At 38.1% G+C, this 16,753-nt stretch overlaps 1 pseudogene; it reads left to right on the top strand.

Annotated features, from left to right (window-relative positions):
• Positions 1 to 736: 736 nt before the first annotated feature.
• LOC112502183 lies at positions 737 to 2,755 on the top strand (annotated as a pseudogene).
• Positions 2,756 to 16,753: the final 13,998 nt, after the last annotated feature.

Genomic DNA, 16,753 nt, shown 5'->3' with positions numbered 1-16,753 from the left:
TATACTAATCTTGTATGTGGTTGGGTGTATGAATGTCAAAATGAAGGTTGGGATTCTCATCTGCAAAAATATGAGAATTTCAAAGATATGATACTAAATAAAAACTTAGACGTTCCCAACTACAGTCTCCATTATTAAGAGAAAAATGCCTATGAAACTTACATAACATACACAACCAATGAGCACTGACGCTACACGATCTATGATTTCAACTCGTTTTCACATCCATTCGTACACAACTGATAGCATTCAAACAAAGAAATTATTGAATAGCATCTTTAAGAAAATTTATGGTACATCTGTTCTGGATCCGCATCCATGGTTGAGAATTGCTTCCCACAACTACTGCGAACCTCTGCCTAGTATTTAGGATGTTGATCTACACACTCTTTCAATAATGGATCTACTGAATCAGTTTGCTTACCCATCTATACCTGGTTAAGCTAAAATTGGTATTTTAATTACCATTTGTCTCCCTTACGGGGAGGATCTCACTTTTTCGTTAGGAAAAGCTATCCCTTTAACTGACAATTGTGGTAAGAAACATCCAGTTCATTTAGTATATGAAATGATATATCAATCAATCCTTCTGTATTCAGGGAAATACGAGGTAGCAACTATTGTTCGAGTTATGATACGAGTTTTTATGGAGAATGAGAAAAAGACAGTAATGCCTTCTCTATCTGATGATGACAGATACAACTTACTTTATTCAACCCTGAAAGCTGGATTGAATAATAGTGAGGCAATAACAGCTAGGGAAATCAGCCATAGTAAGCGTAAGCATACTCGACATATAACCGCAATCAAGGAATGTCAAACGAATCTTCATTCGTTCATTGTATCAGATATCGAGACCTTACCTGAAAATAACATTCACATACCCTATTCTGCTGGTCTCTTGATTGTTCGTCCTGGTAAAGATCTCAAGGATGATATGATAGAAACCTACTATTCTGAACACTACTCTTTGTTAGTTAAGAACTTAGAGGATAAGGGTAGTAAGGTACTTTATGACTTGGTCTTAAGGATCTCAGCCATTGTGCAAAAGGATAACTCTATCAGAACAGTGTTCTTCCACAACTTCTCAAGATTCGATGGTATTATTGTGCTAAAGCACCTTGCACGTCATCACCCTCAATACAAGCTCAAACCACTGATGATTAATAATAGACTTTACGAATTATCAGTCTATTCTGGTAAAAAGATGTTATTCTGCTTCAGGGACTCCTTGAATCTACTCCCTGGTGCACTTAGAGATCTGGCTAAGAGTCTCTGTCCTGCTCTTGGCCCTAAGGGATCTCTCAACTACAATGAGTTTAGCGAGTCTAATCTTCTTATTAATAAAGAGGAATATTTAGATTATATGAAACAAGACATTCTTTTATTAGGTGGTGTGATGCAAAAAGCACAGGAGATCTATTGGAATCTTTACAACATGGACATATAGACTAAAATCACACTGTCCTCACTGGCTCTAACTATCTTTCGTATGAAATACTACGATGATAAGTTATTTCCAATCCACATCCCTAACCAAAATGAAGACCAGTTTATAAGAAAAGGATACTACAGAGGTCATACAGATGTGTACAAGCCATTTGGGACAGACCTATACTATTACGATGTTAATAGTCTCTATCCATTTGTCATGAAGGAATACCCAATGCCATGTGGTGTACCAGTGTGGTACGGAAATCTTGAAGACAAGGAGTTAGATAAGATGTTAGGTTTTATCGAGGCATATGTAGTGTGTCCGAAAACAATAAAGAAACCCTTTTTACCATATCGTAATGAGAAGGGCACTCTCATCTTTCCAACAGGTGAATTTGTGGGTGTATACTTCAGCGAAGAATTGAAGTTTGCTAGAGAGATAGGCTACACAGTGATTCCAATCTCTGGCTACCTCTTCGAGAAGAAGGAAAGCCCATTCACGGGCTTTGTTACCGATCTCTTTTCAAGCAGGTTAGATGCTAAGAAGTCTGGCAATGAAGCCTTGTCTTACGTCTACAAGATACTTATGAATTCTCTCTATGGTAGATTTGGTATTAACCCAAAGAGCACAATAACTGATATCTGCGATGTTGAAAGATACAAACAATTAATAAGAAAGAAAGATTTCATCTTTAGTGATAAGCTTAGCGATAACAAGTACATAGTTTCCTACCACACAAATACAGAAACAGATTATTGGAATCCACCAAAGAACTCAGCTGTCTAACTAGCTGCTGTTATCACATCATATGCTAGGATATATATGTATCCATACATCTCAAGAGAGGACTCTTACTACACAGACACTGACTCAGTGGTGCTTGGTAAGCCACTACCAGATGAAATGATTTCATCTTCTATCTTAGGTCTCTTTAAGCTAGAGGACAGAATATCAGAGGGTCACTTTTTAGCTCTGAAGACGTATACCTACACACATGAGAAAGGAATGGAAATAGTCAAGTACAACGGTGATGTGAAAGAGAAAATCACAGCAGAATGGTTTAAGTCACAGTGCCCTGATCCTGATCGTAAGCAAGAGATACAGGTAGAAGCCTACTTCCGGATTGACTGGCCCACACTTAACATCAAGAAGATTGATCAATCCATTCTGGTTGGGATTAATCTTGGGTTAAAGAGGATCCATGTGTGGGAAAGGGATACTAATACTAATTCTAAGAAGTGGGTTGATACAGAACCAATTTCTGTCTATGACATGTCTAGACTATATCACATTAGCCAAAAATTAGTCAAATTAGTATAGAGAGAAAATCTCGAACGGTGTGAGAAATTAGAAAATAGGGATACAGAGATAGCTGGCATGAAAGAAGAACCAACTGAGGTTACTAACCAAAGATTGATCGAGATAGCAAATACTGACATTCAAACAAAGACTGATGACATTCTAGACAAGAAGACAGCTAAGACAGACAAGAAGAACGCTAAGATGGCCAATCAAACTACTAATGAGAAAACTGACATTCAAAGTAATACAGACGGTGAGATAGATGATACTGAGGAAAAGAAACCTCTATGAAGCAAATAGAAAAGAAAAGAAAAAATAGAAAATATGAAGGAACGAATCATATGAAGGAAGGAAACAGATCATGACTTGAGTCGATGTAGGCTAGAAGAACAATCTGTCTCATATGCGGGACAGTCTAGTATCCTTATCTTGAATAGGTGTCTGTGTGGAAGGTCAATTCCATTTTTCTGCTGAAGGAGAATCCAATACCAGTACTCAAATAGTAAGTACCGAGAGTACGATAGTTATTAGCTGTTGAAGGCGATGAAGGAATTGTGTTTTTTCTAGCATCTTAATCTTCAATTGCCAGCAATAACATCTATCTCAGCTCTTCTTTCATCTCTGGTCAATCAGTGATAGGTAGGCTGATCAGAAAAAAGGCATATCCCAAGCTCAGTTTGACTCCTGGAATGGTAACACAATAGGGATTCTCTCTCTATAGCCTTGGTCTGTCTTGACTTTGACTCTTTCCCAGTGTATGATAGTCTGATGTTCTTCTCTCTAGCTAGTCACATTCTCTTTCACGGTATGACTTGCTTGATACCAGGTATCGGTAATAGCATCAGCCTCATTGCCTTTAGGTTGAATAGTGGTATAAGGATACCCCTGTTGGTAGTACGATTAACTGACAACAGTAGTTTAGTAAGTCAAATGCTACTTTACCTTCAGCCAGAAGAAAAATTCAATACTTATTACCAACGAGGATTAGCTCTTAAGACAGCTCAGCTTACTAGGACACCATGCGGTACCCAATCTTAGACAGAACAAAAGGACTCTATTTGTAACCCATTGCAAGCGCGCTACTGGCTCAATGGACTTGACTATTAAAAACCTGGCACGACAAAGAATAACTGCTATGAAGGCTGCTACAAGGGAGAATACATAAGCGGGAGAACGAATAGAACTAGATGAGCTTGACCTAGCTCTTTCTTGCCTAAGAGGAGATGTCTTGATTGAGACAGGCTTTCCTGAATCGCTCACGGGCTTGCTTTCAGGAGTGGGAAAGAAAATTGTGGTACACCTTCACTAAAGGATGTTCATCTTACCCGACCAAGTTTACTATACTATACGCAACTAGGACTGGCTTCGTCGCAGCTATTGATTGAATCTGCACTCTTGGATGCCGGAAAGAATGACCTTTAATGGAAAGTCTTAGCCTGGCCTCCACTTGGAATGAAAAACCAAGCTTTATAAGCACGGTCTCTAAGATCGACTTTCGCAACTTATCTTATATGATATGACCAGCTTCATAATCTTCTTTCATGTTTGGCTTTTTTATTCTCTATGGATCAGATAAGGTTGTATAGGCTGTCTAACTAGTATTCGTGTATGGTGGGCTCTGGCTCAAGGCAAGAGTAGAATAGGCTGACATCAAGGTTTTCCTAAGTCACATCGACATCTGAAAAGAAGAACGCTAGTTTCATCCCTCGCAAAGGGAAGAACCCGGTCCTAGCACAATTCTTATATATCTTATTTACCCATGCACGCAAAATGAATTACTTCTTAGCCCGGGTTGAGTGGTGAGTGCCATTCACTGATCGCTGAAGTGCAGGCCCGCAATCCGATCTTAGGTCGCATACATCTGCCAGTGACCTGCCCGCCTGTCGCAAATACGGTGTATTTTAGGTTAGAACTTTCTTTCCTTTCTTTAATAGCCTGATCGATGAATCCCAGGAAAAGTTCCAGCATAACACTCTCACATCGCACTCAAACGCAGGCCTGAACTAAATCCGTGACCACCGCATACCAGCATATGCCTTCGATCCTGACCTTCAACTCCCACAGCAATTGTCTTATCAGTAACATGCAGACCAGGCTCTCTCTCTCTCTTATCAATAGCAGAGATCTCAGGGTAAGGAAGCTCACCTTCTCGCCGTACCAACTGTTGTCCGAAAATCTTTTTTCTCTCGCCAGATGAATCAAGGGCTGCATTGGCGCACTAGGAATACAGATCTGACATCGGGGGAACCACACACGCACTTATGAATTGTTGCTGCTGACTGGCACTCAAAACAAAGCCCATCTGCCGACAGAGCGGTACTTGCCATATCTTGATGATCAGGTCAAAATCTTACTACGACTCATGCTTCTGCTGACGAACCGCTCATCGACCGGTGGAACAACTTCCTTAGAAGCTCTTTACCCCACTTCACTAATAGCTGGAATTGCTCTCTTTGCCTAACCAGATGCGTGCTTCGGCAAATACATCAGCTGATTATCGGTTTGTCCTCGCCAATGGACCAACAACCTTAGCTGTTCTCTTAACTCCCGGTCGAGGAACACCGCTGAATAATGACTTCGTCTCTTCTACCTTAGGCTGCCATCCGCGGTACTTATGTGCACTCACTAACATCAGACCGTACGCTCATTCCAAATCAACTAAACGGCTGAACAGCACTTACGGGCATTCGAATTAGTCTTTCTTCCAAGCCACGTCAAGGCTTACCGCCAGCTCACACAGGATTGGTGCCTATCACACCTAAGGCTTACTTTAAAGCTCACTATATAGTGGCAGGAGGACTTTAACCAGTGATTCTTGCACCCTAAAACTATGGAGGCATCATGTGTCACCAGTTTGATCGCTCATTTTGCATCCGATGAGAAAGAAGACGGAGGATGAATAGGCTTACCCATCAAAAGAGGTTCTTTTAACCCCTTTTTTTTATCCCCTTTCTTTGCATAATAAGACTATAACAGATTGGTTTTATGCAGCTAGGAGAGCAGCAACTTCTTCACTTTCTAGCAACAAGCCCCCTGAAGGTAGTCTCCTTCCGTCAGTCGGTCGACGGTAGTCTCCCTAACGGTTGACGGTAGTCTCTCTCCTATGGTCATTCGACAGGTAGCACTTCTCCGACTAAAAGAGAGCTTCCAAGCCTCTTGCATTCTAAGCTTCCAAGCCTCTTGCATTCCAGCTTTGCGAAGCACAGATAAAAGAATCGATTCAGTCTCATCCCATAAGGGTATGAGTGAACTCAGGTTTACCTACTCTGAAGTAAGAAAAGAGAGAGAGAGAGAGAGAGAGCTACTAGTTCTAATACCTAACTCTTTCAACTATCAGACTTTTTGAAAAGGGGATAATAAGACTATAACAGATTGGTTTTATGCATAATCATTGATCGTACAAACGAAATGTTATGGGGCTTCCTCATCTTTGAATCTTACTCAGCATCGTAACCCTTTGAGTTTTTGTTGCTATCCTTCTCGCTACCATCCAATCCATCTAAAGTAGGCTTTTTCCCGACTATTGTAGGCTTATCTGTCACCTCTACGAGCAACTAAATCCACACCTTTTATGAGTAGGAGACTCATACTAGCGCTTTGCTTTTTGTCCTGTTTGGTTCAATTAATTGGATAACTCAAAAGAAACAGGCTTGATTGCAGTTCTTCCTTTGCTGTTCAGCGTGATCTTTCACTTTTTAGTAAGAAAAGCTTCACATATCATCTACTCTTGTCTATGCTCTATCTACCTTATTCTCATCTCATCTTGTCAAAATAGAATCATGATTACACACAACTACCTTACTATCACTGTCCAAATAAATACGCTTAGAATTACAAGGAATAGGATCAGAACCTGGTCCGATAGACGTGAGCTGTCCTGCCAGACCGAGTTCTTCCAATAGCTCGTATAATGCTTTCTCATCGAAGATAACTTCTTCATCTTCTTTACTTGAAATATAAACCAGACTGACATATCTAGTGAATGCTATCCCAGGAAACCTTTTAGCAAACTCTCTGTCGAAGTCCATTAAGACTATATCGAATAAGACCTTGCTTATGTCACCAACAATGGGAATACAACCTTCAAAGTTTACTCTATTTCCATTCTTATCAAAGGCAGAGAGATGAAGAAAAGATGAGATAATATTATAACAAACTGAACCTTCACCTATAAAAGGCTTAACCTTCTCTAAAATCACACTTTTTGTAAGAATTAATAATGACTTATCTAAGCAAAGATTGTACAGTCGATCCACCTTTTCCATTTCTCTAATACTATCATAAAATTGATCCACTAGATTGATCATTTGGTAACCATCTTTTGGCAAGCTACCATGAGATAGACGATATAACATTATGCTTAAACCCATAAAGACCAATACATCCTTTTTCTAATGTAGAACCGTTGTAAACAATTCAAGATCTTTTCTAGGTAAAACCATGAAATCTGGAATTTCTGTTCTCATAAGACATAAATACAGTTTGATATCATCCTTACTTATGTATTGAACATCTAGCGGTGATAGAACGTAAAATCCGCAAAGTATCTTTTGTTGAAGATCGGTTAACTCATATCGTGACAAACTATAATTGCAATAGGTTGTTACATCGTTATAGACAAACTCTATATCCTCTGATAGCTGCACTAGCGATCTTTCAATTGTATACTTCCTACTAAAACTAACTGATAAAAAGAACTTACTACTACTTCGTGGTGCGCTTAATTGTGTCATCGTTTGTTGTGTGTTTAATTGTTTCATCATCTTTGTTCTATTTCATTTATTGAAGATGGTACTATACCCATCGCTAGAAAGACTGCTACCATAACACCTAAACCAACTGCTACCTTGAAATTCATGCTTGAATGAACATTACTAGCTGAAACATTACTGTTAGATGGGATTTCCATTTCAGAGAATGGAAATACATTCTCAAAGGCTGATAAGACTTCTCCTGTAAGGTATTTTTGTTCAAGAAAACAAACCTTATGAAATTTCTCAGAATGATGGTCAACCTGAAAGAACTGSTCATAAGATAACACTCTTGGAAAGATTTCGGTTGGTGGGGCAATATCATACATACCAGGCGCAAATATGTCCCAGATAGTACAACTAACCCCCATACTGACAAGAAGTAAGATTTGACCATATTCTCCATTCAAAAATGTTAGAACTTCTACTAACACTTTCTCGGATTTTTCATTAACCAAACTACTAAGACGTGCACCTTTCCTTGTATAAGTAAACAACTCAGGTACAGAAAAAGGTAGCCTATTAGATGATAATCTGACTGTGTTACTTATATTTTTTAACCTATCAATTATTTTMTTATTAATATGAAATTCATGATTAATATAGTCTGAATGACCTAGTAAAAAGCGGTAACATAGAACCATTTTTTTTAATCTTTGAGGTACTGAATTAGATTGTTCTAGCATCTTAATAAGCTTATTCATATGTTGAGTATGAACAATGTTATTATCAAATTGACTACGACAATAAGACAAAGAAGGGAAAGTAATTGATGGGATAGGTAAAGATGTTCTTCTGTTTGAGAACATTTTGACATTTTTACCATATAATACATTCTTTTTAGTTTGAGACAAAAATACTGATAAGGAACTATTGCCCTTAAAGGATGCTTCATAAATATTAATAGATAATAAAGAACGTATCTTCTCCATACCATTTGATAACGCGCATGCCATGAAATTTAACATTGAGATTTAACTTTTCTATATAGATAGACTGAATAACCCGGGATTTTTTCCTTCTTTTGCGTTAAGCCCCACCTTCATACTGATTTCGGCATCATCATGTGACTGATTTAGATCATCATACTGATTGAGCGTTCGGCATCATCATGTGACTAATTTTTTGTTCCGCCTCATCAGTTGTGATAGATTTAGCGTTCGGCCTCATCGGCAGTCGTAACCCATTGGAAAATGAGTGAGAAGCTACTAAAACCCATGCTATGAGAGGTGAAAGTGCATGGTAGACTTTATTCACATACAGCATGGGACAGGCATTTAAAAAGGGGATTTTACCTTCATCTAATTCTTTTGAATAATACACACAAGGCTACCTTACCCCAGTAGCTTACACACCCTCATTTCCCGACATAGATAAATTACTGATTCATACTTTAACCAGTACTTACTATACCAATACAACATGGTTATTTGTCTAAAGGGGAACCCTTTAGGGGGTGTACTTTTTTAATTGACGACATTCATTTAAGATCATTCATTTCGTGGTATGATGTCCATGCTCCTCATTATCATCATAAGGGGGAGATAAAAATGAATGGGGAGTAGTCATAAAATGAATGAATCTTTCTAAGATAAAATGAATGAATCTTTCTGGGTCATTTCTGAAGATTGGGAAACTTTTCCAAATTTGAAGGAGTAAAGGTAATCTTGAAGGTAATTGCTGAAGATTATTGTACTTCAATGATAAAGGGGGAGCGAATGTGAAGATTATTTCTCATGTGTTATAAAGTGAGAGATTGTGAAGATTTATTCTGTTTTGAAAGAAAAAGGGGGAAATTACTCAAATCTTGAAAATAAGTTTCCGTTATCAAGTTTAGAGGGAGCTGAAATTTTCTGAAGCTGATTAATGATTAAGAGAGATTGTTAATATTTGGGGGAGACTGTTTTAAGATGTAAAGAAGTTGAAGATTGTCAAGGATAGAGGGAGATTGTAAGAGTTTTGAAATTTGAAGAAAGAGTTTTCAAACAGTTAAAGATTGTTAAATCTTTAAAGATCAAATCTTGAAGTTTTCAAATTTCTGAATGAATTATGAAGATCGTTGTTGTTAAAGCTGAAAGTTTAAAAATCTAAAGAATTTATTGTTTTGGACTTGAAGCCAAAGGGAGAGATTTTTGGGTCAAAATGTTGTATTCAAGCCCCGAGCCTTAAACTGTTTTAATTGCTTTGTAATAGTTAGTTTTGTTCTTTATTAGTATTTACTATAAATGGTAATTGTTAGTTACTTGTCAGTTAGAACTTACATAAAATAAAATCATATGCAAAAGCATATGAGAGTGAATCTGTGTGAGAGATTGGTATCGAGAACATTAGACACATTTGACATGAATATACTTGCCGACTAATTCAAATTATCTTCTATGTTCTTGATTAATTGGTTGAATTGATTGATTAGATTAGAATATGGGATCACAAAGTCCATCATACAGAGCATCTTCATGTACTATGTGGAGCCTCTTAGTCCAAGTTATGTCTATCTTTAAGTTTTGTCATACAGAGCCTCTATTCCTTGAGCTATTGCTCGTGCATATCTTACCATTTCTTGATCCAAGCATAGTTTAAGGGGGAGAAAAACATAATGCATTATCCAAGGGGGAGAACTGGAATTCCAGGATACAAAGCCTCTATATGTACTATACAGAGCCTCTACATTATCAAGTTTGTTCGTAATGACTCAGAATCTAAATATTACAACCATGAGCCTCTGTATCATTCAATAGGTATGTTATATTTCTATATTTTCAAACGTTTTGAGCTAATAAGACCTACTCTGGTTTCAAAACCTTTTTGATTATGCAATTTAACTTAATTTCAAGGACCAGAGCTTATATATAGCACATATACAGCCTTTGCATGTACTATAAGAGCCTTTATCCCTAGAGTTTGGTGACTCTATATCCTTCTAAACCAAAGTGTACGATTTTCAAACCTTTAGCGATACTAAGTGTTGCATTTGACAAGAGGAATTTATCTCTATATCAAATGTTATTGTCTGTACAAGTATCCCTCTGGTTGACAAAACACTTGTATTGGAATGTCAGATATTTTTGGAAGGTGATAGTTCTGTAACCCTAATTTTTCAAAACTGGGAGGCGTGGCTGGCATACTAAAGCCTGCAACTGTCAGGCCACGTGGCATCTCCTCACAGGATCTACCGAAAAACCCTTCGATAATCGTCATTTGAGTTATTTATGCATTCAAGTGCATCGATAGTTTTCTACTAAAAGGATTCAAAAACCCCATTTTACCTTTACTCTTTAAAAAATATCAAAGAATTTATGCCGATATGAAGATTGATTCTTTCAAGAACATCATCTTCTCCAAGTAAGAACCTGCAACTCCAGATAATAAACCTTTCTTCTATTCCCATTTCTTTTTTCTTTTAAACAACGTCAACCTTAACCCAATCTGAATCAAACAACTCCCACAACAAAACCTCTACCCTAAAATCGAATGAAGGGACGAACCTCCATGTTATACCACTACCCCTCAAGACAAATAATCATGCCCTAAACCTCACCCTAACGAACTACGACGAGCGATTTCATCCCATCATTCACATTGGACATTAAACATAACTGCCAAATCATAATTTTTAGGTCACTCTTCTCGTTGGTTCTTCAAATACCAACAAAAACTGACCTAGGCGTTCCTCAGTACGCCCCTCTACCAACCAGTGACAAAAGTGTTGGATTTTGAGGTTCATTGGTTACAATAAGAAGATCAACTTCCCATCACAGTTTAGGCGCTAGTTTATGCCAGCAATGTGGAATGTTCAATTCACATTGGTAAATTGGTCCTTAACCAAAAAAATTGGAAGCGTGGACGTGTGTAGTACCAAAATGCTCCAAGTAATTTATGGCATCTACTTTGATCTGCCTTTAGACTACTCGATGATCCTTTACACAGAATTCTGGAATATTGTTGCAAAGAATAACCTGGACAAATCCAAGGGAAAGACTCCACTCGTGTTGTTGTTCCCAAGGTTTCTAAGCCTGCTCCTCAGGCTGGGACTCAACGAGCAAGAGATACCTTGCATTAAGGGACCAATGGTACTCATGAATATGCTATCTACGTACCATCCTACACTATGCAAGGATGAGTAACCAGACGAGCGACAACTGTCCAAGAAGTTTATGGCCTACAAAAAGACCACAGAGGTAAGGAGAGCGTACAGACGTGTGCTCGAGTCATTATAACCAGTGACTGGAACCCCCACACCCATATGGGAAGAAGCCGAAGTTGAGGGAGAACAAGAGGGTTTTGATGAGGAGGCAGAGAAGGAGAGAATAGTAGGGAGGATACAGAGAGGGTTGAAAGGGAAAAGAAGGAGAAAGAGAAAAGAAGGAGGGAGAAGGAAGAAAAAAGAGAAAGAGAGAGGAGGCAAAAAGAGCCAAAATTGAGAGAGATTAGAGGGAAAAAGAATAGGGAGAGCTAAAGGTGAGATTAGAACAAGAGTTAGAGAATGAAAGTGAAGAGGAAGAAAGTGAAGAAGAAGAGGATGCATCTGTCGTGCTTAATGAGACACAGGAAGAAAGGAATAATATAGAAGCAGCACTAACGCCCAATTCTATTTCTATTGATACTGAGCTTTATGTTAGGAAAAATTTATTTGAGAATTATAACAGGGAGATCCTTGCTAATGATGAAGGGGAGAACACGAATGCTATAGAAAAAGAAGAAGAGGATGAGGAGGTAGAGGGAGTAGAGGGAGAGGGGGAGCAAGAGTTAGAGAGTGGTTCCTAATAAGTGCATTTATTTCCAAACCCCCACCCATAGTGAAAGCCAATCATCTAGTCCACTTGGTCGAGCAACAGGGACTATTGAAATATAGGTGCACACCTAAAACCTTGTTGGTCCCAGCCAGATCAACAAGAGTTTAGAGATGATCAGTTTCTAGAAGCGGGGGATGAAACCAAACGCAATAAATTTCACTTTTAAAAATATATATTGATAAAGAAAGATCAATACAGTTTGTTTGCGGAATAGACAAGGTAAAGAAAAACCTATCTAAAACAATCTAGAAATGCACACAGATACGCTTAGCAAATATAAGATATTTGCTGAAAGAGATAAGACTAGAAGTGTGTTCTTCTTGGGTATGCTTCTTAGAATTAGAGAGATAAATTCTAATATGCTTGTATCGCATATTGCATGAGTGGAGAGAGCATTCAACTATTTATACCTATTGCATTAAATGCAATTCATAAGAGTCAGAACACACGTCAAGCTTTTAGAGGAAACCTTGTCCTTTGCTACAGTGAATAATACTTTTGTCTATTCATGAGTAGACAACCTTTCATAGAGTTGGTGGGCACTAGAGTCGACTAATTGGCTTTGTGTTGTACTATACTCTTGAGAGGGTATGGGTTTGTCCTTTGTGCGTGGAAGGAGAAGTTAAAGGCAATCGTGCATGGCAAGCTTCATTTGATCACTAAATGATGGAATAACGTTGGTCTCTTTAGCATTCACTGAGGCTTGTGCAATCTTCACACATGTTGACCAGGTTGTAATCACTGAATACCGCTTCAGATCACGAATGCACTAGTCACTAATCTTCAATTTTAGCCTTTGACATTTCCTGAAGGTTCTTAGGTGTGAGTTTTGTCTCCTTGAAGTATAACTGTCATTGTAGGATTACAATACGTGTTTTAGCGATCACTGAACAAACTCAATGACAATCACTGGAACTGAATAGACAGAAACATAATACTTCGATGGGTAAAGGGGATTATCATCAAATCAAAGAGAGAGAGGATTAACAATCTCACCCTATTTGATGATGACAAAGCAACATAAAGAAAATTGCTTTAAGGGATAATGGTAAAGAAAAGTCACAAGTAAAGTACATGTCCCTTTTAACATTCTTGGGATCTTTTTCAGTGATAAAGATTTTCCTATATAACTTCTCTTAAGTTTCAAGTTTAAGAAAAACAAGTACAAGAAACGAAACTGAAACTGAAAGCATGTTTACTGACCAAAGATTGTTAGTGAATGTAAGAGCAAACTGGAACTCATAGACATGTGTCCCTATTACTCTTTTCAAGGATCTTTTTCAGTGATACTGTTGAAATACTCATATTTAACAAAAAGGAGGAATACAAGTGTTGCATCAGTACATTCTATACTTATTAGATATAAGTTGTATACTGAAAAAAAAGATATAGAAAAATAAGACTTACATGACAGAAATTTTTTACTAGTCTAAGTCGTTGAAGTCGATGTAACCAGGTACTTCTTCTCCAAGCATCTTTAGACGTAGAAATTCTCTTATGATCTTGCGGTCTATCGTCTCACCATAAAGGTCATTGTCTAACCAATATCGTAGATAATCTAGATGTTCTATAGGACAGAGAAGAAGCTCAGTACTCTCTGAAAGTTGTGTTCCCCATCATAGTTAAGAAATATAAATCCAAACTCAGGCAGGAACCTTTGCTGGCAAAGATAGGTTCAACATAGAGATACCTGGCTTCTTTAAATCCTTTAGGACTTCCTCTAGGGAGAACTTTGTTTCATGTTCATTCCTCTGAGTTGGTCGATCATTAGCTCGCTGAGGATGTCTTCAATTATTGGCTTATGCCTTGACTTTGAGCGCTGAATGACCTGGCGGATTTCCAGTCATTCACTGTAGCCATTTTGTCCAAGGTAGGAAGGACCCTCGATGACAACGTCAAGGTTGTCTCTGATGATGAGCATGGAGATAATCATTCCACCATCTTTCTTACGACCAGTGATTGTGACGGTAGAAATACGATGGGGACTAATTCTTTTATTTAGGCGACCTTCACTCCATCTCTTGTCTTGGTCATTCAGCTTCATTGTTTTTTGATGCTTAAATTCTGCAATCGAGAGAAATTTAGCTTGGGCCTTGACAATGTTCACCATCTTTTTAGACTTTTTCTTCGGAAGAACTTGAGAGGCAAGAGACTTGGTGTTAGACCCCATAAATATTATGCATGAAATAATGAAGACAAACAAGTGATAAAGAACCAGAAGAACGATGGAAGACTTCAAGGAAAAATGACTAAGTCTGAAGAACAACCAGAGGGTCGATGAACTGACCAGAGATGCGATGGAAAGTGCATCTCCATAACCCCTCTGGTTACTAACACTTGGAGTTTCCTTCACCAGTTCAACCAGAGGCAAGCAATGAAGATATGAAGATAAGGTTGAACTCATATCTCATGGAAGACAGATGGAAATGACTAATCAACAGCTAGATTCTACAAAGTTTATCTTGTTTTAATGTTTATCCTTGTTTAGATAAGCTTTATCTGTTAGTAGAAGATTAGTTAAGTAGTCTCACTAGATAGTTATCTACTTATTATATTACTAGTATAAATAGGCGGTTAGGCCTATTGTAATCAAAGACACTTTACGTTTTTTCATAATCATTGGAATAAAGTGAAATCTTTAGCACTCAAGTTTATTCTTTGAATGTTCATACATTGTTCTTGAGTGTTCATCATTTTATTCATTCAAACACTATAATTTGGTTATTCCTAACTTAATTACTAGTGTTATTGAGAGATCTGGGATCAACAATTGGTATCAGAGCCAATTGATTGTTTTTCCAATCAAACGATCATAAAAAATCTCTCAATTCACGTTTTTCACAAAATATGTTCACTAAAAACGTAAATTTTCTCTCCTCTAAAAATCTTACTGGTCAATTGAAATTCTGCCTATAGTGTTGGTTCCCACACCAAACCTCCAACTCTTCAAAGAGAAGAGTACCCACAATGGAGGATACGGATGGTGAACTTTTTGGAAGGGATGGACAGAAATCTTCTGCGATCTGACATGGAAGGTTCATATGTTCCACAAACTCTTGTTCCAAGAGTCCCAGGAACAAATACCACAGCAAAAATCCCTGCCTACTACTTGCCCAAGGATGAAAATAATTGGGATGAAGACGACAAAGAATGGGTAGAGACCGACAAGAAGGCCAAAAGACTAATAATCATGGCCATACCCAATGAAATCTTCCAATCCCTTGATGCATGTTCCACATCCAAGGAACTATGGGATGAGCTGGCGAGCCAATTGGAAGAAGGGGCAAAAACAAAGAAGAATCGTAGAGCCCAATGTCTCAACGAATACACCAACTTCAAGGCTCTTCCTGATGTACCGATTCAGAAGACATACGATCGCTTCAACACATTGATTAATCAATGTCGTCGAAGCGATATCTCCAAAACAAAGGAAGAAAACAATGTTTTGTTCCTTAAAGTCTCAGCGATAAATGGACACAGCTGTCGATGTCCCTTCAAGCAAATCAGAACTTAGACGGCTGGTTACTTCATGACGTATACGAAACGCTTGCTGCACAAGAGAATGATATAATGAAGAAAAAGGTGCCCATCGGAGGACTCCTGGCTCTTGCAGCTGAAGAAAAGGACGTTTCAAGGACCTCCACCAGAGACCACAAGAAGAAAAAAAAGAAAGCACTAGTGGTGGAATCAGAATCTGAAGATGAAACATCTGAATCAAATGATAATATAAAAGCCTTTGCCAAATCTCTGGCCTTGATTACAAAGCAGTTCCAGAAAAAGTTTATCAAGAAACCCTATGAACGAACAGAATTCAAGAGGGAAAGGTACCAGCCATCCTATGAAAGGAAGCCATCGAAATATCATCAGAGGGAAGACATAAGAGATGGAAGAGAAGAGAGAGAAGATAGAAGAGAGGAGAAGAAAGAGGACAAAGATGGAAGGAAAAATGACCTCCGCTGCTTTAGGTGCGGAAAAATCGGTCATTTTTCCAAAGAATGCAGAGGACGACTGGTAAAAGATGCTGATTATTACAAGAATAAATATAAGTAAAATCCTAGAGAGCGAAGCCTGATGGCTGAGAAAGAAAACTGGGTGTCTGATTCTTCATCCGATGAAGAAGACAAATCACTCATCTGTCTGATGGCCACGTCCAATGCAGAATCTGCCTCTGACAATGATGATCAGGTATGTGAGTCTGCTATTGATGAAACCCACTCGGCTCCATCTGAGCTAGAGTGAAGGGTAATAAAACTTTCAGAGGACTTTTTGAAATTAAAAGAAAAATTAAATTTTAAAAAATCTGAAAGACTTAAAGCAGAAAAAGAAGTCAGTTTCTACAAAAGAGAGACTGACCTTCTAACCGAAGAAAAAGCCGATCTCATGAAAGAAAATGCTCGCATCGCCGCTCTTAAAAAATCAGAGGAAGAAAAACTTCTGGAAATAAACAAGCGAGTAACCAAAGACTTAGAAAA

Source organism: Cynara cardunculus, unplaced genomic scaffold (assembly GCF_001531365.2).
Source record: "Cynara cardunculus var. scolymus isolate 2C unplaced genomic scaffold, CcrdV1 Un_Scaffold_1032, whole genome shotgun sequence".
Lineage (NCBI taxonomy): Eukaryota > Viridiplantae > Streptophyta > Magnoliopsida > Asterales > Asteraceae > Cynara > Cynara cardunculus.
This window is presented reverse-complemented; position numbering and strand designations above follow the sequence as displayed.